Source organism: Vanessa tameamea, chromosome Z, assembly GCF_037043105.1.
Source record: "Vanessa tameamea isolate UH-Manoa-2023 chromosome Z, ilVanTame1 primary haplotype, whole genome shotgun sequence".
In the NCBI taxonomy this organism is placed as follows: domain Eukaryota; kingdom Metazoa; phylum Arthropoda; class Insecta; order Lepidoptera; family Nymphalidae; genus Vanessa; species Vanessa tameamea.
The window spans coordinates 12730998-12754875 of NC_087341.1; the positions used below are offsets into that span (position 1 = coordinate 12730998).

At 30.6% G+C, this 23878-nt stretch overlaps 1 protein-coding gene across 10 annotated transcripts in view; it reads right to left on the reverse strand.

The window, feature by feature from the left end:
- LOC113401481 (potassium voltage-gated channel protein Shaker) overlaps window positions 1-23878 on the reverse strand; it is a 347194-nt gene that overhangs the window by 121585 nt on the left and 201731 nt on the right. Inside the window, exon 1 of one of the 10 annotated variants that reach the window (XM_026641418.2) lies at window positions 19982-20066. The exons of the other annotated variants lie outside the window; for them this stretch is intronic. The gene's annotated coding sequence lies outside the window, so the exon portion shown is untranslated. Of the gene's footprint in view, window positions 1-19981; window positions 20067-23878 lie in introns of those variants that run through there. 10 annotated transcript variants of the gene reach the window in all.

Below are 23878 nucleotides of genomic sequence, written 5' to 3' on the forward strand. Positions count from 1 at the left end.
CATCGATTTTAACCGTGAGCTATATTCTCTAATGAACAAAGATTACTTTGAAGGGTTTTACACGATAGGGTTTTAGTGGAATTATTCTATTTGCATATTTATTATATAGTTTTAATTTAAACAGTAACAATTTATTTTGTTAATATGAGGCTAAATTCTATTTCAAATACTTAGGCGTACATATTTAATTCATTAATAATTTGATAAATAAGTTTATACCTTAATTAATTAAAATCCGAATCAATTAGACTTTTATAATTAATAACAAAAATGTTTCTTATGAATTGGTTAATAAAAAAATAATATAATTTATAATAACCAATTACTACTTACGTACAAACAAAGGGCGTGCTTTCGATTCCGTTACTCTCATAGGCCAAAGGGTCCAGACACAAATCCAATGATTTTATAGCGTGCTTTCCGAGTCTTGGGAGTATAAAAACTGTCAATGTCCTGACTTCATGCGGATTACCGCAGAACAATAGAAAAGCTAATATTGTTTATAGATTTAAACTTAAGGTATTTAGATCTGCAGCCTCATAAGCCCGTCACTAGACTAACGAGACAGTCAAGTCAATACAGCAATCACAAGGTTTCGTGCCCAAATGAAAAATCATTAAAAACATTTTCTACTGTTCATTAAATTATTAACAAGACGTCTTGGTAGTTTTTTGTTGAAACCGCATTATTCGTAGTTTAACGGTTTATACATACGTTGAAGTGACGGTTACCTAAACCGGTTGACGGTAAATATATCTAGGTATTAAGAAAATTAATTATTTATAACAATGTTAAGTAAGCATAAAAAAATCATCAGAATTTTCGTTAAAAGAATCAGGCAAAGGAAACTCTAAGAGGGTCGCAAAAGTTTATGAAGAGAGAATTAAAAATGTTTAAAAAAATAAATAAGATCCATTCGTGTCTTCCTCTCTAGTTCTTAACGTCATTAAAAATATTAACATACTTTTGTGTTGCTTTCAATTACTTTTTTGATTTATTATTTGAATATTGAATATTAAAATAAAAATGTTCTGATCGAAAATTCTGAGTTGCTAATTTATTGAAATGTTTATTTTAAAAATCATTACAGTACATAGAACTAAATCTTTATTAGTTAAATAGTGTAAAACGCGATGTAAACGGCACGGATCAAACGTTGACTGATTGACTACTTGGAATAAAAGTTTCTTGTACAAGTTTTATCGTGCGATGCAAGTTCGTATGAAATCATTGATACAAGACTATTGATAATGTAATAACGGTTAAGTGTTCTCATTTCGTAACAACTTCGTAATTCACAATTTTTTAATGTTAATAGTTAAATAATTTAAAACATACGACATACATACATACTATCGTCTATACGACTAACTCTTAAGCCTAGTTGAGATGGTGAAGCTCCTAGTATCAAACGTCAAATAAATATCACTTATAAGTACTTTGATTTGAGGTTTTGTGTAGTTTAATAACTTAGATATGTACATATTCCATACGCATAAACATATAATACGCATCTTTCAAATAATTGTATTGATACTTTGTAGCCGTTGGCAGGTGCATGAAAGCTAAGAAAAAATATTATAGGACATTAATCCAAGATAATATTTAAAAGGCTTTGCAACGAATCAGTATATGTGTATATTATTGAGGCTAAGTGTACATTAGTTAATTTCGCCCTTGATTGCATTTAGTCGAGTAATAACACGTGTAAAATATTTGAGCTCTATAACAGCAAATCCTACTTACAACAAGGACTTTTGTGACATTCATAACTTGTGACATTTTAAAGGAATGCCATAAATTGTAGGATATGTGTGACCATATACAATTTTCCCGTGATTCTTTTGTTAAACACTGGATTCATTATCGAAATGTTTCGACGAAATCTCTTCACAGCTTTCATACAATACTTGTAAAGCGAAACGAATAAAAGAGTCGGGCATTCGTTTCAAAAGTAAAATTCGTAGTCTTGGTATAAACACAATATTAATGTTCGTATACGCTGAAGGAAATACAAATGAGATATTTTTAAGAAAATATAGATATAAACTTGTTGTATGATGTTGTAGATTCTCGTATCTTTGAAAATGTAAGATTTTTAATTCACAAACAATGGAGGCAGAAAACTCGAGGCAGACAGAATGTCGCACACGGTCGCATAGCCTAAAGATATATTTGTAGACGAAGAGCGCTCGTTTAATTTCACCGTTAAGACTACATAATATATACGTACAATAATACATATCAACATATGTAAGGATAACAATGGAACGTAACAAGTAAGTAAACTCTGTACATATATTTCGAAAATTATTTTCAAGTATGTTTAGATTTAATTACTCGCTACGATTCGTAACACAGTATTTAACTTTCTAGAATTAATCATAATCAAGATAAATCTAATGGGCTGATGCTAATAACCTAAGAACGGATACATGTTCTAATCTAGGACGAGACGTGCATATTCGACCCGTCTTGTGTCAAGGAAACGACGTTGAGGGCGTGAGCCCCGGTAAAAAATACTAAAGCGGGCAAATGGTGAAAACATTCGTCTCTCATTTGAAATTATATCTTTGTGCCTTTTGCAGTTGAAAAAGCTTGGACCTTGGAGTAATAGTGCAAAAAAAAAATTAAAACATGTAACACCCCGCCTCATTGCCTCCAGTGCAGCTGACAGGAGAGATGGTTCATTTTTCGGCTAGAGAATCAGAATTGCGATTTAACGAAAAAATGCTGCTAGCATTCTTACGATTATTCCATGTGGCCGTGTTTCAAAAAGTACCTATTTTTATTTTGACCTGCATTAAACAGTCTTTTATCATATTTCATAATTTGGTATATTTTATTGAGTCATAAAAATAAACCGCATTAAAAGTGTTATATTTCATTAATCTGTGTAGATTATCCCGATGAAATAATACTACAGAAACACTTCGTAGTAGTACTACTAATCTCGAAAAAAATATAGATCGTTTTAGTTTAAAAATATTATTCCTAGAATTTATGGAGCAGCGGGCTTATTAAAAATGCATATGATAATTTTCAAAGCGATTTCTAGCTTCTATTTCTTCACTCATTTTATTAAAAAATCATAGAAATATATTGAAGTTACTTGATAAAGTTTCTATTCGTTTTGAATTTTCTATAAAACCTGTCAATAAAACTTTTATGGAGGCAGTTCTTTTTAAATAAAGCAAATGGTATATGTTACGTCATATTCCTCGGTAATTAGTCTCATATCAAATGAGTCAAATAAGGCAATACAACTTTTTGAAATTTTTATGTTGAGTGGTAGGTGGGAGATCATATGTAAATAACATTGTTATATTCATATGCACCAAAAATTCCAACAAATTCACTAAACGAGCACGCTAAGCAAGAGTAAATGAACTGATAAAATAAGAAATTGTAAACGTCCTTTCCCATTTGTAAATCATCATCTATCACGTTTGATACACAACTTTTTTCATTTTGGTGTTTTCTACAAATGAAATCGTCAATCTCGAATGTGAATATTCGTTATATTACGATGCATGGAGATAAACCTTGCGAAGACTACGTTACTTCGGGGGAAGCTGAAGACACTTCACACCGCCGTCAGTAAGCTCTCGCGCATCATTTGTTTGTGTTCGAGTTTCGCTTGCGCGGCGACGTTTCGATCGATAAAATCGAATGCAATAAATAAAAATCTAATATAAGTGTCTAATTTCGACATGGACAACGAAGTGTATCGATATAATTTTAGACCATATCAGCAATTATCCTGGGGAATTCGCGGTAAATTACATGACGATGTATACACATTCGCAGTGGGCCGAAGGCGAAGTTGTCTCGCAGGAATATTATCGCGATGTGTGCAGATTATGCATAATGCTATTCCGTGAGATAAAACTCTGAACTAATCGTAGACCACGATTGTAAATTGTTAGGAAGGGATGTACGATATTAATTATAACGATTATAGAAATAAAATGTTACATTACTTCATTATTTCTTCAACTAAAATTCGAAGTCAGTATTAACAGAGTAGCGCTGCAAATCTTAATTCATTATGTTTCCTTTAGTTTAACCCTACTGAATAATATAGGATCTCCATTTTAATAAGATAATATATTAAGCTTATGATTATTCGGAATAAAGTCGGCATTCTAAAAATATAATATCTAGAAAATGTTCTCAGTAACATGTATGTATATAATATGCATGTTGTTGTATGACGTGATGAATCTTCACGAAGTTTTGCATACGTGTCCTTTTGTTGGAAGATATTTATTCAGAATTCTAGTATTTATTTTAATTTCGCCAGCGGATGAGACGCGGTCTGAATTTAAAATATTCTTTTTCGTTTACTATTTATTTAAAATCTATTTCGTATTACGTTCTATTAAATTATATTTTAAAGAAAAATAAAATGTAAGATTTGTTTTTTTGGTGCTGTATATTTGATTATGATTAAGGGCTTGTGAGTAATAATTCAATTCTATTATATATAAATAACTATATTTAATCACGTTTATTAACATTGAGGGCTTAAATAATATAGAATAAAAATAATAAAAAAACTAAATGCTAGATATAAACACATGATATACAAAATTATTGTATTCTATACTGAATTGATGGAAAATAATAACTACCGAGTTTTAACCGCTTTTACTCTGTGGAATCTATATTCATAATCGGTGGAAGCTTTAAATCAATTATTATTGTAAAATTACAATTCAATGGTGCTGGTAAGAGCCGACTGGAATAATAGATATATATTTTGTTTTTAATTTGTTTTGAATAAAAATAATATGATAATTTTATACGTAACTTATTTTACTTGGTGGTAGGGCTTAGTGCATCAGATATTCTACCATCAAACAGCAACACTCAGTATTGTTGTGTTCCGGTGTGAAGGGTGAGTGAGCGAGTGTAACTACAGGCACAAGGGACATAACATCTTAGTTCCCAAGGTTGGTGGCGCATTGAGATATAAAGAAAATTTAATATTTCTTACAGTGTCATTGTCTATGGGCGGTGGTGACCACTTATCATCAGGTGGCCTATCAACTGGTCCGCCAACCTATAGCATGAAACAAATAATAATAATTATTATTTTTTAATAAATTAAGTTGTTATAAATATAACATATCTACTATATTTTAGTGTCAAAACAATTACTTCTATTTAATTCAATGCGTTAAGTAGATTGATTATGTCATTTACATTACTCATTCAAAATCAGATTAAACTTGAAAAGATTTTAAAACCAAAACTACTTATTAGTATTATTAAGTTTCATTGCATGTAAACAGTATTCATATATATAGTAAGATATCTTTATATATCCAAAATGTTTAATAATCTTGCCAATTAAGTCTTTATTCATGTTCAACTACAGTTTTCTTTTGATTTGTCTGCCTATATTTTGACGCACATATTATAATTATAGACAAGGCAGAAAATCAAATATCTTAGGGTTTGTATTCATAGCTGCCCAGTTGCTTTGGCAAAGTTACACGCATTAGTTATGCCCCATAGCGCAGACAGCTCTGCTATATCCCTTGTGCCCGTAATGTCTTTTACACTGCAACACAACGATACAGATGTTGCTTTAACATATACAATATTTGCTTAGAATTTGATACTTACTTTACTTATTAAAATCTGACAATGTGATTTTGATACTTCGTTCGCTAATAAGATTTTGCGTAATGTATTCGTTCACACTTAAAAAATGTCGATGTTGTTATTTAGTTGTTATTTTAAAACTAAAGTAAGAAGTTTACTTTTTGATAGGGCTTTGTGCAAGCCCGTCTGGGTAGGTACCGACAAATAACATTACTCAGTATTGTTGTGTTGGTTTGAAGGGTGAGTGAGCCAGTGCTACTACAGGCCCAAGAGACATAACACCTTAGTTCCCAAGGTTGGTAGCGCATTGGCGATGTGAGGAATTGGTAATATTTCTTACAGCGCTATTGTCTCTGGGCGGCACTTACCGTCAGGTGGCACATATGCTAGTCCGCATACCTATGCCATAAAAAAAGATAAAGAAAATTAATGACATAATTGATGCAACAACAACAATATATATAATATATAACAACAATCGAACTGACTGACTAATATTCGTATCCAGGCTAACCGTATAATATGATCATATCAGGATAATCCTGTAAGCATATTCAAGCATTGCTCAACGAATTTAATGTATGAACCAAATTAGTATTTATATGTTTATATTTCTCTCGATTTAATAATAATAATAATACGTTTCACAGAAACACGTAGTTGTATTAACAATCTCAAAAGAAATTAATCGATTTTAATATAACGCGCAAAATCTGATATTTTAATAAATATATATAATTTTATTAATAACGCCATTGTTGATTTTTTTTACGATAATATATTTAATTTTGTATAATAGTGTAAAATATTTATAAAATAAGTAAAGTAAAGTAACAGTAATATGTATAAAATAAGTAAAGTATTATAAATAAAAAATCAGTGGTGCTTGCACTTGAACCCGCAATCATCGGTTGGGATTAGCGCGTTCTAACTTTTGCATCAGCTCAGCTCATTTATAAGTTAAAGGGTATAAAAGCGGAAGCATAAAACGTATTTTGCACAACAACAAAGCCGCGAAGAATAACTTGTAATAAGTTTTAAAAAGCTAGTGTAAGTAGAGGTTCGGTCTCGTATGAAAATGTTTTGAAAACTGCTCACATCTTGAATAGTTAACATATTTAAGTTTATAAGCAGTGACGTAACTTTGATAGCTAAAGCAGTGGATGCTATCGGAGCCAACATTCTTGGTTTCAATTTTATATGAAAACTTCTAGGTTATTATAATATCCTTAAATTTATACTAACATAGAATAATTAAGTTCTTCAACATGTAGACTACAGGTTAAATAATATTTAAGGAATTCAGTGTATGCTTTTGCGATGTATTTATGATGAGTGTAAGTCGAATACGGTTAAATACACAGCAGCGGTTAGGTTTTCAGTTGTTTTCTAATATTTAAATCTTTCTGCGCTCGTTCAATGTTCAAAATGTTCAAAATGGAAATGTTTTTTTTTTTAAGAATGAAATTTTCAAATTGTAAATAGTTGGGTCATTAATGAGTATCACGTGATCGTAACTATGAGGGAAAGTATTTTTATGACTTTATTTCGATTTCGAAATATCGTTACCAATCATGTAACGATCTTTTTGAGCTTAACAATATATTTTTATCATCGGTCAATCTGCTTTACTTACGTGTGGTGGGTAAAGAATGAGCTCAGCGAAAATTTGAAATTTTGGGATGTAGTGCTGTACATCCCAAAATTTCAAATTGTTGATAAACAATCAAATTTTTAGGTACCACGAAAATATAATTAAAAATATGTACTTGATTGGTGCGCCATATACACATACGCCATTTTAGTAAGAGAAGATATGATGTTAATAAATAATAAGGCACTCAAAAACTAACGTGATTTTGTTATTTCCAGCGTGAATATAATTTTGATCAAGGTATTATTTGACGTCAAAATATTGCATAGAAGAAGCTCATATCGTATTATCAATATGTAATCATGAATTTCTCGTAGTGAATAAAATATTCGATTGGTACCTACGTATAAATTTTATTCTTAGTAAATACATACCTACTTTTATTTTGTCGTGGCGATCTCTTGGGACGGCATCGATCTTTTGAAATCACGTTTAATATTATAGATTTTTTTATGAGATTTGATTTTGGCGGCAAATGGTTTTGTATTTTTTTACATAGTTAATGTGTTAAGTAAATGTTTAAATTTTGTATTTAGTGATATGTATAGGTATATATTTTACATATTCCAGGTTATTTAATGTTAACTTTTTTTATGAATCTTCTGTATATTGTAAGCAAGTAAAAATATTGTTTTATTTTTGGTTAAATTATTATAATCTAAATAAAAAAAATTAAGCGCTCGGTTTCTTGAGCAGTTCCTATTTATTACTTTTATTGTGTGGATATGTTGTAGTATGTAAATGCATTAATTATTTTATAAATGATATTGAAAATAAAACTTAAATTACTGAAACTTAAAAAAACAGTCTTTCACTAATAAATTAAAATAAATAGGTAAATTATTGTATTGAAGTAATTCTATATAATTTAGATCCACTTCTTACTATCACTTGCATATAACTGCAGAAAATCGTTCACGTAGTTAGAGCACGTGCGACCTACAACGCGGTTAAACAGTGACTGAGCGCTACCAATCTCAAGTTAGACTCCCCACCTCCATACGCATAAGGACACTGCGACTCACGTGGCTGTTAAGATAATATATATTTTTTTAACTTTCGTTCATACCTTTATTTTTATATCGAATGTACTATTTATAGAAATATAATATCGAATCAAAATTCGAGTAATCCGATTCGCTCATAGAGGTTATTGTTTTGAAAATCTTAAGATCCTAGAAAGGTAGCTGACTCTTTTGGTACTGGTGACTAACTAATATCAGTCACTAAAGTAACACGGTTTATAGACATATATATGGTTTAAAGGTTGACCGACAGAAGAGAAATATAGTTTTACGCACTACATAGATATAATATAATTATTGTTTTGGGGATGAATAGTTAAGGAATAACTTGGTGATTTTCTTTCGACTGACAACTTCGTAATGACGTAAAGAGATAAATCAGCGTTAACTGCATACCTACTAAAGACGTTTGAAAATGAGGCCGTAAATGTAGTGATCACTTACCATCAAATTGCTTAAGGCAAAGTGACCACCTTTTTAATTAAAAAATAATGTACTACATTTGATGATTCAATAAACTACATATAAAAGTTTTATTTATAAGAGAATTTAATAATTTAATTAACACTGAACGTTTTTATATCGCTGATTTGTTAATGGATGGCAAATTATAAAGTTGTTTCTAAGTATTTAAAAAAAAAAATTTTTTTAGAGAAATAACTCTTCAATAAGCTTGACACGCTGATCTAGTAAGAATTAATTAGTTAATTATATGTCATTAAAGATCTATTATATCCTCTGAATTGATAACCTTTATTACAGTTTTATAAGAAGTGTGGAAGAGAAGTGTTACGCTTACAATGAAAAAGACATGAACAATCACTGATGCATTTTTACTTTAATGTATGAAGAATACGCTGTAACAATTTCATATCACGAACGCTTTGAAAACTTTACTTTAAAGTTCTAGTGATGATAGATCATAGTTATATCGGGCCTATAGATACTGCCCTTAGGTTCCACTCACTTTGGCACGTGTCCAACTTAGGCAAGAGAACTGTCGGGAAAAATACTGCTTCATCGGAATGAAGTACATAAATATACGGGTAGTTTCACGGGGAAGTGATCCTTGGGGGGAGACGTCATAGTCTAGTTGTTGGCTTAATTGAATATAATATAAGTTAAAAGGTTAACAATCAATGCGTATAATAACTATATCGTTAACGTTTAAAGTAATAGGAAAATCTATGGCACTTCTAGAGATTTTTGATTGTGTTGCAAGAAATTTGTAGCGGAAAATATGAATTTTTTACTGCACGAATTTCATGCAAAACGTACCTACTAGCCTTGGACGAAATTTCTTTCGTTATCGCTTGCATATTCGTTAGTAAGTACTATCCAATACACGAGATCAGAACTGATTGGTCGACACGTTTGAGCTGGGTGTGTTCACTGTATTTTTAATAAAAGTAATTTTTTATTTCAGTTTAAACATATTGTCAGCACATTTCCTATTTCGTGTTGCAAATTATGATATCGATACGGACGTCACTGACGCTGCTCAAAACTTGAGAAAGTTATTAATTATATTAAATTTAAATCTGCTTTATCGTCATTTTCATATTAAAACATATTTTGTGTTATTTCTTATTATTAAGTCGTATTTGCGCAAACAGAAAAATGTTGAACGCTTTTTACAATTAAATTACAGGTAACAAAAAATCTGGTGATAACTTTTTTATTTTCCAAAGTGGGTTTTGAGACTTACGAAAGTCTTAAAACAATATATAGTCTTAAAAAATTGGAACTATTTTCGTCAGTCAAATAAAAAATATAATTATATTATTTATTTGTTATTGCTTTCAATAAAGAACAATGAAAACCCCGTAAGGCAATAAAATTCTTGCGATTTAGTTCGGACTTAGCTGTAATTGTGCCTTTGAAGTTTTCTTCATGTATTCACTCATGTTTTGTATCTGATGGCTTATTGAGATTAATGATGTATTTACTTATATAGGATATCCTTACACAAATATTTTAATGAGGATTTCTCCCTAAGAATCGGAAATTGGGAACGCTAGAACCGGGACAAGGCCGGCACTCGCGTATCTGATGATACTTCACCTTTGTATCGTTTTCGATATGTATCAAGCTTATTAACATCAATTCCCAAGTGTTCTTGCATAAAATGATAATATTATTTTTAAAAAAAGATAGCTTACTAAACCCACCATATAATTGGAATTAGAATCAATATGTATGGAAAAAAAAAGTATTTGTATATCGTTAAATAATACAAAAATCTTAAGCGATAATCGCGGATTCAAACCCAGGCAATTGTCGGAGAAGAAAAACATCGTAAGGATATCTGTCACAAGGATTCTAATCTTAATTCTAATACACGTTGGTAAAGTGCGGTAGTATTCGTACCAAAACTTCTTCTCAAAAGGAGGCTGTGCCTCAGCAGTTGAACATTTAAAATTTAAATAAAGTTATATTTTAAATATACTATATCTGGTCAAGTTTTAGTTTAGTATAAATGACATAAAATTATGCAAACTTCTCATTCTGGTTTTTTAGATATGTTCTCTTATACGTGTTAGGCCCAACGGAATATTAGGCTATAAGGCATTAAATATAATAAAAATTGTTGATGAATATATTTTTTCGTTCGCACTTCAAACTTTTTAAATATGTTCGAACTACAAAATTTTTTTTTATAGATCGGTATCCAATTTGTAGAATGCTTGTTCCAAATTATAAAAGATAAATGAGAATATAAAAGTTAAAAATCAATCGCAACAGGAATCCGAACTTCGGTGTGTTCTATTTCTTTCGTGTACGAAGTAAATGCCGTAATCAACTTAGAATTTGTTCGCTAGAGAAACTTCTGAGGTTTTTTTTACTTTATACGTTCTCCTTTTGATACTGTTTGAAGTTATTGTTTAAATGGCTTCACGTATATTATAAAATATCCGTTGGTATGATGGATTATATGTAATGAATTATTATTAATTATCTTTTGAATGAAGTGAAACTTCCTTGGACATTCGTCTATGTAGGTCGAGTTTTATAAACATTTAACATTTATGAACATTTAAATATTCTGCTTTCTTTAATTAAATATTCATTCATGATGTGAACTTAATTTTTTCTTTTCTATTTGCAAATTACATTTTGAATTGAAAGCCAATTTAAAACAAGGCTACACAGTTAATTTTTTTGGATGGTTGCTCTTATTTAATTTAAAAATCGACTTTAAATCGTATATTCGACGAAATAAAAAGCTTTTGTCTTAATTTTTTTTAACTTCCCACATTCTTTGTTTCAAACTTGTTAAGATATTTTCCGGTCTTCAGTGACTTATTTGTAATTACCTAATAATTTTCGTTATTTTTCTGAGGTGGTATTAAATATTACCATTAGAATAACGTATTTTTGCTTTATTTTTGAACAGCTTGATATGTTTTTACTAATAAATGAAGTCACGTTTTTTTAAGGCTTCAATAAAAAATAATAATTCAATATATAACACATAAATCAGAAGAAGAAGGATGTTTCACAGAGTTTCATTATATAAGTAGCTACGTTTCGTAGTTTCGTTTTAAATTTTGATTATTAACGTGAGAAGCGTGAATTTCTAGTTCTGTTTTTTGTATTTGACAAGAATATCAAGTGACGAGTAAAATTTTGGCAAGTGCAGTATATTTTTAAATTAACTGCTCATCTAACGTATATTATTAAATTAAATTTAACAACATATAAAAAAAGATATCTGGGTAGTTTTTTATGAATTTGTCTTTAAATAATAACAATATTTGAAGTGCTTGGACTTTTAAGCGAGTTAAACTAGGTTCCACTTCTTTTAGTTTATGACTACTTTAATATTTTCAACTTAAGAGAAAAGCCAATAATAAAATTAATCTAATAAAATTTGATCATTTTTTTTTAAAATAAAGACACGTTTTTTCGTTATTCTTGTTTACTTTCTTCCTTTACGTTTTTTTTTTATTTTTAGTGACGAGACGTTTTAAATTTTGATATTTGTTTTACGTACCTTCTTCTGCAGAATTTGAAATTACCATATTTTATAAATACATTTATATTTTCAAGTAAACAAGTATAATATATATTTTATATTTTTTTAAATTAATTTTGACTTTCAACCTTGAACTTCTTTTCTACTTTACGGTCAATTATTTATATATCATTACATAGTATAAAACAAAGCCGCTTACCACTGTATGTCCCTGTGTATGCTTAGATCTTTAAAATTACACAACGGATTTTGATACGGTTTTTTTTTAATAGATAGATTGATATAAGAGGAAGGTTTATATGTATAATACGTGCACAATATAGTAGAGAAACACTGATAGTTTTAGAGGTTTCTAAAGTGATGTTGTAAATAAACACATTTTTATGCGCTTACATTACAAACGCTGGCTGAACTCTACGAGATAGATTAAAATAATGTACTACAGTATTATACAGCTTAAAAAGGTCTTCAAAAAAGTCCGTGATATTATATGTTTATCTATTAGGAATAACCCACAATAACCATTTTTTATTCTTTACTTTTTACGAGAAATAATGGCTTATTTTCAAAGCAATTTTAAGCACTATAGGATTAATCCTTATTCAATTAAGTACCTTAAATACATTGTGCATTTAATATAGATCAATATGGTTCTTTACAGCGTGTAATTTAAATGAATAGTTTCGAAGATATTACAGATTTAAAACGTAGGGACATAGCGGTTTGTATTGTTTAATGACTGAAAAACTGTGAACGTTGCAAGACATTCTGTAGTATATTTAGTATCAGCATTGCACCCGTGCATAGCCGGAGCTGGTCGCTAGTTTAAATATAAAGAAACTTACAAACTTGGCGTAGCGGGAGTTTCAGTAATCCTTGATTTGACTTGATTCTTAAGACAGAACATTGTTTAACTAACCACCTCCTAAGCGATATTTAAAGGTATAAACGTTAATTATGATCGTATTAGTGTCTGTTTCAGCATTTAAAACTACTAAGAATAGAACTAACGTGTATTGCTGGTTTGAGATTTTATGTCATGTATCTTGAGTAATAGTTATTTTGTTTAAACAGTAAATTAATCTGAGATTGATATGTTAATTATGTGTATTATTTTAATGTTTACTTTAATATTCACTTGACATTATCCTTATAATGCAGTGATGCGACACCAATTGTCTGATCGCAATGCAGTTGCTGTCACTGCAGTTCCATTATGATTTACGATGTGTTAAAATTTTATTACGCGAACGAGTACAACAAATAAGGTATTCAGACGAAGTTAAAAAAATGTACGTTTTATTATTTGAGCGATTTGTGATTCGTTTATTGGAGCGCGTTGGTTAATACTGAATCGTTTATCGTCACGACAAACGGCATGACGCTCTCGTATGTCGTACACGTACGTAGCTAGTATATAGAGGCGTTATATACTAGCTTATGTTTGTGTGGAGCGTATACTTTATACATCATTGCTCTCTTTGTGACTGTACTTCGTGAGCCTCTCTGTTCGACTACACTATAATTGTCGTTTCAGCCACTTGTATACAAAGTAATTAATTATAATTATAAATTAATCCAATGAAGAAATAAATAATAATTACTTATTATTATAAAGTTGATGTATTTAAACAATATTAACGATTGAAAATGTGATATATACCTATACTCGTATGTGTGATGTTTTAATATACGTAAATATATGAGAGAATATGGTAACTAAAAATATCGCAAAATGCCAGAGCAAAAAAGAACACAGGAAATTGAGAGAGGATATGTTACTGGGTTCGGAAATGAAAGTTGTGTCATTCGTCAACACATTAATGCAGTCAAAACGGTTAGGTTTCAAACTATCGTGAAAAAATCCATTCGGAATACGAAAAATCTAATCAGTCACTAGTCAATAAACATTCGTTCAACTGTTGATCTTAAGGAAATTTGGAGTTTTACAAAATTTACAACAATATATTTTAGTTGATTTATTTTATTCGTCGTTATTATATATACGGCGTACGAAATAAAATGTAATTGAATAAAGCGTGTTAATACAAACAATGGTCTGACTTTAGCCTGGATTACTTTAATCAAGTAAATTTATAAATGGGTATTATTTTAACAAACTACACGATAAGCAAAATTTAATCAAGCAACCGAAAATTCGACGTTGAGATAAACTGTTTTTTTATTAAAACAAATGTTATGAACTTTTTTTTTTGTATTAATCATCAAATATATCTTGACGTCTCAGAATACATCATAGTTATATACGGGTGAAACAGGAGTGGGTTCGTAAAGCGTTAACTCTTATCCGTATTTGGAACCGAGAGCTCATTGAATTTGGCTCTGACAGGTTTTCGTTGAGTTATTACCTGGAGGGATGAACTGTACTGCAATCCTTATAAATCGTTAATACGAAGAAATACTTTTTAAAGCAAAAATTTTGATAATGAATATATTTATTGAATATTGAACTACTTCGTGATAAATAAGATCACTGATATAAGTCAGGATCATTCTTAGAAATAAAATAAATACCTCAATTAAATTATTAAAATTATATTTCAATGCAATGCACGTAAAAGTATATACACGATTTTAATCTTAAAGGTTTTTATAAGGTAGAAGAAGAATTTCAAAGAAAAATTTACCTGCCCCGGGTCACATTATGAAAACCACTAGAAGGTTATTGTAATGGATCAACGGACGGGTAGGGCTTAATTATTATCAAGAATCCCTATTTTCATACTCATATGTCAGCGTCACTACGGGTATTTAATTAGATTGATGTTTTTTTCATATCTTGTTATAATAAAATATTATTATGAAAAAAAAAATAACAAATATTATTTAGCAATAAACATAATATATTTTTTCATTAAGTGTACCTGCAAAAATGCCATCTGATGTTAAACGGTCACCCCAGTCCATAGACATTTCCTTAAAAGGCCAACGTGCCACCAAGCTTGAAAACTAAGATAATTAGTCCCTTGTACTTGTAGATACACTGCCTCACCTTTCGAACGAGACCACAATAATACTAAGTATTGTTAAAATGTATCCTAAATTATTACACAAATATTTATGTATTTCTAAGTTCGAATAAGTGTGTGTATTTATTAACTTGATAACTTGCGAAAGTGCTGCTACAAGTGTTCAATAATTTGAAGTTATATAATACTGTTTATTATATATAAGAAATACATTAATCTTACTTAGTCAGTTTTTTTAAAAACATTCAGAATACTGTTCTCCTATTATACACAATTTTAGTGCAGCGATGTTAGAACTTACGTAATGTTTTAAGCTTCATTATAGTAAAAGCTTTTAAAAGCCGAGCAATGCAAGAAAAGGATAATGCTGATAAAACATGGAATTGTTCACCTATTTTGTGTAGTTTGTATACGCTTTTCATTTTTCTTCGTTTCACATACTCAGACTTTTACTTTTTGTGGAAAATCTTCTTTAAGAATTTTTGTATTTAAGTGGCCGGAGTGAAATTAAACCTTTGAATAATTTGTCCAAATATAAATATAACTAGTCAATCTTAAACTAAAATATTAGAAAATGGCTGTAAGATAAGTAAATTTGTTGATAAAAGTCAATTTTAACGAACGTTTCGACAATATTGCGACATAAAACTTTAAAAAGAACACGTTTGTTAAAACGGTTTCATAAAAAATCTCAATTGAAGTTTTGAATAAAGTGAGTTAGATCCTACGCAATCAAACCGAATATCCTTTTAAATTTCTTTTCATACAAATTTTGGTAAATTGCAAAATGCGAGTTTTACGATTGATAAGTCCAAGGGAGATCGTTAAGAGAGCTCCGTAATGCCGTAAACGCCCTATTAATATTCTAAAGCCAAAATCATCTTTATTTAAATATCTTCTTAAAACTTGAGCTGTTAAACCTGATTTAGCTACATTTACGTATATATCTATAAATTAAATCGTTCTTTAACTGTGGGGACTCTACTTGATAGTAGGGCTTTGTGCAAGTCCGTATCAGATGGTACCATCCATTTATTATTTATTCTACCGCTACTTAGTTATGTTGAGTTTCAGTTTTTAAGATGAATAAGTCAGTGTAACTACAGGAACGAGGGAAATAACTTCTCAGTTTCCAAGGTTGGTGACTTTTGATTTACGATGTGGGGAATAGTTAATTTTCTAACAGCACCAATTACTATTGTCGTTGTTGACCGCTCATCATTAGTTAGCCCAAATGCCAGTCCACCTAACTATTATTAAAAAAAAAAAATTAATGACAAGTTTACTTCATACTGCGTGATTGATCATGATAAAAGAACTTGTATTTCAATATGTCTGAGTTTCATTTTGGCATATTAATCGGTAAACAAACATAATATTTGTCATTAAAATGCTTTTTAATGCAATTAGTAGGAAAAGATTTAGATTTTAGCTTAAGAAATAAGGAACAAAGATCATTTTTACTATTCACCTAGCGTCAACTGTCGGTTGCGATAGGAACGTTTGAATAATAACGTCTGTTTTCCATAAGTTCACTAACGTTTTTATCTTCAATAATATTATTTTGGATGAAAAGTTAAATTGCACAATGATTATTTGACATAACATTAATTTTTACGAGCTACTGTGGTTTATAAAATACATTGAAATATGTATATTAGAAGTGAATGAGTCCAAAATGTCTAGTTGATAGAAATGGAAGGTGGATATTAAGGGAAGATCAAGGGTTTAAGCCCGAGCGAGCATTGCTGAGCTTTGATGTGTTTAATTTGATTTTATAATTCATCTTGCATTCAGGAGTTAGGAAAACGTCGGTGGAGAATCTTTTCGTGTCGATCAAAATTCTGCTATCCACTAATACGATTTTCAACGGCGTGGTGGAATAATATCTTAATATTTTCGTTAAGCGGGCTGCTGCTTTATATATTAGAAAATTGAAAATTAGAGAAATATTAAGGTCTCAAAGGTGAACAGTTTAAGAAGTGCAAATAAATGTTCAATAATTATGTCACTGAGGTCCTTAAAAATATAATTTGTCTAATAAAACTTTTTGGAGTTTCAAAAGAATCTCGTTTTCAGATTGAACGACTTACACACAGAAAATTCCAAGTAGACCGAACTCTCTTTTATCAAAGAGACATTATGTTTCTAAAAGAAAGCACTAGTGGAAAGACGAAAACTGTTCCGCAGCGCTTGGGTTTCTTTTACTTTAAAAATTCCCACACAACTCTATACAAAGAAGTTTACATGCGATGAAATATACTCTACTTATATAACACGGTAAATGTTCGAATTAACACGCGTAACTATTAATAGGAATAATATTAATTAACAGCCTCATGCGCGTACGAAACTAATTTCGACAGACATTGATAAATTACCATTTTTTAAGATTTTTAAAGAAAAATGTTATAGAATTTAATCATCAATTCTAATTATACATTACGAATTATTTATGCGATTATTCACTAACCAAATTATATTTATTATATAGAAATATTGTTGTAAATCGAATTTCGCTCTGAAAGCAATAAGGCACCGATATTGTTTATGACTTGGTGCAAAAACGTAGAAACTGTGAAAAGTGTACTTAAATAAGAGTACGGAAGAGGATTAAGAGCACAACCTGAATTCTTTTCACTATTTCGCTTTTAAAATGCATTTTTGCAGTAAAGCAAAATAATAATAGACTACACACATAAATAGTTTAATAAGTTAATTTTTGAAAGTATTTGCTCATCTCTTTGATTTCACACGCGGCTTAAATATTTTGAATATAGAATACATTTGTTTTTATTAAAAATTATGATATAAGTTTAAAAAATATATGTGAAAACTTTTCATGTAAACGTAAACGTAATAACATTTGATGTTATACGTAGCTTATGTTACTGTCATTATAACTTTACTATATCAGATGTTAATTTGAATAATGTTAATTGAAGTGAGTGCATTTGTTAACATTGATTTTAAATAAAAAGTGTCGCAGCTTCGTGTGCTTACAAAATTTTAGTTGTATTTTTTAGATTTTCTGAAACAATCTCACATACGTTTTTGATAATCATTCCATACAGTTAGGAACCTAAATATACAAATCAGTGTATATATTTATACAGATGATCGGCACTAGCTTGGTTTTGCTATTGAAATCCAATATTTAAAAAAAATGGATAGCAATTAGTTTACCGCAGCTAACAATTGGAGGAATTTGTTTAATTTAAGATCTTTAGAGAACTGTGGAGATTGGAAATGTCTTATAGCTCAAGACAAAGGCAAAGTCTTCAGTCGAATAATTACGAAACAGTCCGACGACAATATCTTCGTGCAGTTACAGCTAAGTTGTCAATAGTGATTGTACGATCATTTATTATGAGGTAATGAACAATTTATTATTTACACCTAAAAGTATTTTTTAATTATATACGTGATGATATAACCTCACGTTCCCAAAACCCCAAGATTAAATATAATATAAAACGAAACAAGCTGTCGCGGTCGTTAAAGAGATTCCGTGAAGAAATAACCAAACGTATCTATCAAAGTAATTCTTATGTATTCGATACATATGATCGACGAAAACACGCAAACTGATTATTTTTGTTATTATAGTAAAGAATATATCGTGCAGGGCTTCAAATATTGAACGTTCAATGTTTTTTTTAATACAACCAGTCTAGAAGAAAATCGAAAGCAATCTATGATTCGAGCTTTAAAATAAGATTTTATGAATCAACTAATAAATCCAAATGGAAAATCAGTAATTGATTTTGAAATTATTTTAACTAATCCTATTCCAAGTGTTCATAGTTAGGAGTAAATAAAGCTCATTATGATATTTAAAACAAATTTAATGAGTCCCTTTTATGAAGATTTATTACAAGAGATCTTACAATTTATAATATAGTTCAGAATAATTCATTTGAGGACGACGAAATATATTCACCCAAATTTTGTGTATTTTGGTTGAATAATAAATAATTACAATAAGACAACGCAAAGCCAAGACTAATATTATTAAATGTGAAATATTAATCAAACGCGAAGTGGAATATTAAATTGATACAAGTTCGCGTCATCTATTTTATCTCAGGTGTTTAGAATTATTATTATAATTCAAACGGCTCATCATTATTACGATAAAAAGGACAACGGATATTTTAAAATATGAGGTAATATATGACGTAAAGGCTATCTTTATCTTTACTTTAATGGAACATTTGGTGACATTAAACGGTGAGTAGATGGTGCTTTCTACCGATATCTTGGCGGCATTTCAAATGGTGCCAAAAACTAAATTTAATATAACAAATTGCTCAAGTGCCGTTTATTAAAATTATGACAGATATTGCATGTTAAGAACATCGTCGTTTAGCGGAAGTTTTTTCGAAGTTTAATAACTATGTTTTCTATTAAATGTTACTACAAAATTTCCCGCAGGAAAACTTTCAAATGTAAACTTTTAATATTTTTCTTAGTAATTTAATGGGTCGTAAGAGTAATTGGGATCATTGATGACAAATTCGCAATGCAGAAACAATCGTATGTAAGTGAGCGATAGAATAAGACAGAGTTTCGTAACAATAAGCGGGAGGCGCAACAATGATAGCCGGCACTCTTAAATCACCCCGCGCTTTGTCCGTGAAACTCCAAAAGTTGCACTGAACTCGTGAACCTGACGGTTTGGCACTGGACGACCGGGAACCACCAGAGAACTGACCACGCGGGTGCGATCGGCGCGTGAGGGCCGTGCGCGGCGAGTCCGCGCTCATCGGGCGCGGCTGCCGGCTGGTTTTAGCGTGGCGGGCAAGCGGCCACGGCGCCTCCACGCTACTGCGGCACGCGCCAACCCGCGCTTGCCCCGCGGCCCGCACCGCGACGCATCCCCCACCGCTCTTCGTCCCGCGCACCCTGCCGCGGCACCACTGCCACCCGCACGCACGCCGCATTCTTGCGTTCCGGCCGCCCTCAGCTTCGGCGCGGAAACAATCTGCACAAAAAGCCTACGCCTCACCACTCCGGCACTCTGCTACTCAACCTTTACATGCACCCCACATGTTGATATGTTGCCATCTCTAATTCATAATACATATATTTCTTTTGCTCGCTGAAATTATCCTATATGGTACGTAACTTTATTAAGGTTTCACGGGTGAAATCGGGAGCAGGAAATTACTATACGTGCTGTACATATGAGTATACTACTAACAAACTTGCTCAAATTCTGTCGGATGACCGCAAACTGAAACTTGCTGTCCTTGTGGTAAAATCTGCTAAAATTTCTCTCGACGAATAACGCGTTTAAAATTATGAAAGAGTTTATATAATTTAACATTCAGTTGAATTTTAGATTATTCATAATATTATCATAGCTAAGTACTAATCCAAATTTTGCGACTTTGTCGAAATTATGACGCAGTAGTTCGAACAGTAAACTAAATTATAAAGATAAAACAGACGTTAGTTAGGTTTAGCGAATTTTGGAAATAGCAATATAATTTAATAAGTGAGGGCTCTTTACTGGTATTTTCTAACAAAGTTAACTCTGTAAGCGTTTGGAAACTAGTAGATATATTGAGCAATTTGAAAACCCAGGGACTAGTTACTTCCAATTTCATTCGTCATGCGGTGACCATTTGCAAAATTGTAAATATACTTTATGCTATTTGACAGTATTTGTGGAAACGTCCTAGCAAATTACCAATTTTGTTTTAAAGTAACTGTGACTAATGATCACTTTAATATTTATTTATCATGAATATAATTCAGTAATATATGAATTAAATAATGTTTTGGACACATTACAGACATTAGTCACAAAATGACGACTTAGAGAAACAAGGAAGCCAGTGGACCGTGATGATCTATGCACAGCTGTGGACGGAATTCGACTGAAAATGATCATGATAATTATTGATATGATGTAAAAGTAATGAATGAATACGTGATTCAAAATCACATTATATATGAAGCTGAGATTGAGCTTAACTAATACGAACATAAAAATGAAATAGATGACTAAAACGGAGATTAAACGACTATGATCGCACATAAACTTCTATTAAGTAGCGTTTCTGAAATTCTTTTAAATTTTAAACCTTATCGGCGTTGAATTTACTCAGTTGATAGTGAATTTGATCAGTATTTCTGAAATGAAATGTAAAACTTATTATGTTTATCTTTTTCTAGATTCAGTAAGAAAGCATTTTAACATGTTATATATATATATTAGTAAGAAATAGTTAGTAGTTTTATGAATTAGTAGTTTACTTAATTTATAATAATATATCTTATATAATAATTACCATTAGACAGAAGGCTTAAATTTTCCGAAAGATTAATTGAAAATCTTTAAGTCTATTTTTGTGATTTTAAATTGATAATTGAGACTCAAGATAACTTCAAATTAACTCTGTTATCATTAATAAGAAAAAAATACGATACAGAATTCGACAACTTGGAAATCATATTGAAAGTTACAACAAAGTAAGTCCTTTGATATCGCATCCAAAATGTTCTAATTAGTGTATAACATGTCTAGTTCGGCGAAACTCTTGGTACGGTTAACGATCATTTGAAATTGATCACATCGAACAGGAATTGTACGAATGATAAGTCGATGAAAATGTAATAAAACACAAATCATAAAACATTTTTATTAGCGGTAACGCCACACGGCGTTTATGCATTTATTAAAATTCTTTCTGTTAACAAAACTGTTTATGCTTTCACGCGTCCCAAGTTGTTCTTGTACGATACTATGACATGTTCAGTTATGAAAACAAGCAAAAACAACCACTTCCAATAAGAATGTCAAATATATGCTATCTCAAAATAAGGTCAAAGTAAGAAGAACTTATGTAAGTTTATTCGGAGAATATATACGGCCAACTATTGGAAACATAGACACAGAAAGTTTAAAATTGGATCGCTTCTACCCACGTTAAATGTACGTGTAATCCCTTGTTACCAGACATAAGTGAAAGGTGGACTGGGATTGTTCCCGTCTATCCTCAGGGAAGAAGTCACAGGTCGGTCGCTTGTGCAAAATAAAAATGCAAATTGCCGGCAGAGGTAAGGGTGAGGTCTTAACGCGGCGGATTTACGATTATCTCCCTGGGGAAAATGCGGATGTGACCAAGCGCTAAAAATACGTAGACCCGGCATAATAAAATCGAACCATTTAATCGGAAAAGCTGTTTACCTTGGCTATTCCTCTATTTATATTTGTATTGTTCTATGAAATTGTCATTGAAGCCAATATTTAGTGCCAAAATGTGTTTGTATAATATTAAAATTACTTTTATAATATCATATTTTACTATCTAGAATTTTTTATTTATTTTATTTTCTAAAACCAGATTTGAGTTCTACAAAATAAAGTTTTCATAAATAGTTCATTAATTTAAAAGTAATATGTTAGTAAGGTTAAATAGTAAACGATTTAAATTTAGTTTTTAATTATATTCATATAAGAATGATAGTTAAAAGTAAAGTCACAGCTCCTAAAAGTTTTGACATTTGCCAATCAGCGGAACCAGATATGAAAGGCAAGATTAGGAGCTTGCGGCTTTACTGCGAGGTGAAGCTCGTATGAGCAATACAGTCGTAAGTCACATTTTATATTCTTATATTCGTCTACCATTATAATTGTTTTAAGGCAAATAATTTTCTGTTTGTAAATAAAATGTACAACGAGTCGTTGATATTTAATTTTAATAAATAAATTATTATGATTATTTTTTTGATCGTGCTAGTGATTTTAGTCCAACTTTCTTTGGCCAGGAAAAAGTCTGTTATGAATTAAGATCGTGAACTACAATCCAATAACTAGTGATTTCACGTTCGAAATCCCATGATTTGATCGTTCGAGGCAACTGTAATTAAAAAATAAAAAGTCTTGTTCTCAATGCATGACAATGAAAACTTCACTATAGTAGAGGTGTTAAAATGTACAGACAGATAATATAAACGAATTTATGACGTAAGTATATCTAGTAAATGAGAGCGCAACGTCATGGTACATTTTTATTCGTGCACATGACAAATAGATCGTAAAGGTGTTTGTCGAGGTCCAATTGTGTGATTCTAACTAGCATGATGATATGTCCGGCGATCGGAAACGTGTTCCGGTGTCAAACAATATACTTCAACTCTGTGTCGCTTGAACAAAATATTTGTAAATATTTCTTGCATTTATTTTTAATTTATAGTAATATAGGTTTTTGTATTAGTAAATATGTTAGTACAGCTATAACTGCGGTGTTGTTTCACTTATTTTTTAATCGGTTGTTTTAAATTACTTTGATAACATTAATGACGTTTGATGAATCGACGAATCATTCTTTTGATGAATATTTGATATGTAAAGATTTTAATATTAACGATTTCTAGAATTGTTAGGTGTATAAATAAAGAAATGCTTATGTATCTATATACATTTAATAAAATTGTAGTGTCTGTTTGTAATATTAACATAACCGCTTTTTGGTAAATGCATATGTATGTATGTATGTATACACGGTATATATACCATAATAACATTTTTTTTTTATTTTTGTCTGTCTGTTTGTCTCGGATTATCTCTGGAATGGCTGGACCGATTTTGATGACTTTT